This window comes from Tachysurus vachellii, chromosome 2 (genome assembly GCF_030014155.1).
Source record: "Tachysurus vachellii isolate PV-2020 chromosome 2, HZAU_Pvac_v1, whole genome shotgun sequence".
NCBI classification, from domain to species: Eukaryota; Metazoa; Chordata; class Actinopteri; order Siluriformes; family Bagridae; genus Tachysurus; species Tachysurus vachellii.
In genome coordinates this window covers 38953676-38955960 of record NC_083461.1, presented here as the reverse complement: position 1 = coordinate 38955960, position 2285 = coordinate 38953676, and positions in this window count along the sequence as shown.

Sequence of the window (2285 nt, the reverse complement as noted above, 5' to 3'; positions counted from 1 at the left end):
CACACACACAGGGGCAGTAATCTTAAGACCTTGGCACCAGTCGTGGCTGAAGAAAGGACAGCACTGTGAGAGAACTCATCCTTCTGTCTCTCTCTCTCTCTCTCTCTCTCTCTCTCTCCCCCTCTCTCTCCCTTATGCTCTCTCTCTCTCTCTCTCTCTCACACACACACACACTGTGATGACACAAAGAACTGTAGTGACAGAGAAACAATCACACACATTCAAAATCTGAGAGAGAGAGAGAGAGAGAGAGAGAGAGAGAGTAAGGGAGAGGGAGAGAGGGGGGAGGGGGAGAGAGAGAGAGAGAGAGAGAGAGAGAGAGAGAGAGATGGAGAGTGAGAGATGGAGAGAGGGAGAGAGAGAGAGAGAGAGAGAGAGAGAGAGAGAGAGAGAGAGAGAGAGAGAGAGAGGGAGGGAGAGAGAGAGAGAGAGAGATGGAGAGAGGGAGATGGAGAGAGGGAGAGAGAGAGAGGGGGAGAGGGAGAGAGAGATGGAGAGTGAGAGATGGAGAGAGGGAGAGAGCGAGAGAGAGAGAGATGGAGAGAGAGAGATGGAGAGAGAGATGGAGAGAGGGAGAGAAACAGAGAGCGAGAGAGAGAGGGAGAGAGAGAGGGGGAGAGAGAGAGACAGAGAGAGAAACAGAGATAGAGAGAGAGAGAGAGAGAGAGAGAGAGAGAGGAGGCATTAATATGCACCTAGAATAGCTAGAAACAGCTCCAAATGCTCGAAGTGACCAAACACACACTTCTGCCAAGTCTCTTTAACAAACGTTGTCTTGCGTCAAACATTGTTTCGGCGTCACGTGATACACGTCTGAATTAAATCATTTCACCTCACACTCAGGATCGTTGTCATTTCCTTTACCTGTTCTATCACTTTTACACTTTTCGTCGCAGGTCGCAAAAACTCTCACGTGCTATTTGATGCCACCGTGGTAGCGTAAAGAGTGTAAATGTCACGTGTTCACAATAAAAAACTCCAAACAGAAAAAGAGTGAATAATGTTGGACACTTCAGGACCTCGACGCTTGAAGCCTTGCTGACGTAGAGGAAAAGAGGCGGAGCTTCCAGGAGCTCACGCTGGACGAGAAATAAACATTTAAAGCGTGAGTTGAGTAAAAATGTCTAGAATCTGAGGTGTGATATGATCTTAAGTTTAATCTGTTGTACATTTCTGGAAAAAAACACTACAGAAATATTGAATATTTTTTACTTGCTGCAAAATGTAGTTGAATTTCAGTGTAAGTTTAAAATAAAAAAAAAAATAAAAAACAAAATTCTGAAACTTAAAAAAAGTTTCAGGAAAACTTTTTAAAGGTTTTTTTTTTTTTTACTTTTCCTTTTATTTTCAGTGTAAAATTCCAGATATGAATACACCTGTGTGTGCGCATGTGTGTGTGAGTGTGTGTGCATGTGTGTGTGTGTGTGAGCATGTGTGTGTGCGTCTGTGTGTGAGTGTGTGCATGTGTGCGTGCATGTGTGTGCATCTGTGTGTGTGTGTGTGTGTGTGTGTGCGTGCGTCTGTGTGTGCGTGCGTCTGTATGTGTGTGCATCTGTGTGTGTGCGTCTGTGTGTGTGTGCGTGCGTCTGTGTGTGTGTGTGTATGTGTGTATGTGTGTTTGTGTGTGTGAATCAATTGAAGAAGCAACAGTTTCCCTCTCACACACTCCCACTGCGGGACTCAGAGGTGTTGGCACGGACACATGAGCCAGACCTTCTGTGAACTTGGCTGCTCTAAAGCCTATTAAGAGTCACTAATCTGAGAGCTGGCGACGACGGGCTACCTTAGCCTAGTTGGCACTCTCTCTCTCTCTCTCTCTCTCTGTCTGCCAGGACCACGCCACAGATTATGTAAATCCATCTGCACCCCCCTCCAGCTCCCCGCTCCTTTTAGGCCTCATCCCAGATCCAAGAAAAATGAATGAAGAGATAAAAGAGGGTGATAAAGAAGGAAGAAAACAACAAGAAAGAGAGCAGGGTGAGAGAAAAGTGAACGACAAAAGGGTCGGAGGAAAAGCCAGGGGGTTAAAAAGAGAAAAGGAGAGAGGAATAAATAAATAAGTAAATAAATAAATAAGTTAGAGAGAGAGAGAGAGCAAGAGAGAGAGAGAGAGAGAGAGAGAGAGAGAGAGAGAGAGAGAGAGAGGTAGATGCTTGGAAGAAAAAATAGAAGAAAGAATAATATAGATAGAAATATGAAGACAAATCGATGGAAGGATGGATAAAGAGAGATATGTGAATATATATATATATATATATATATATATATATATATATATATATATA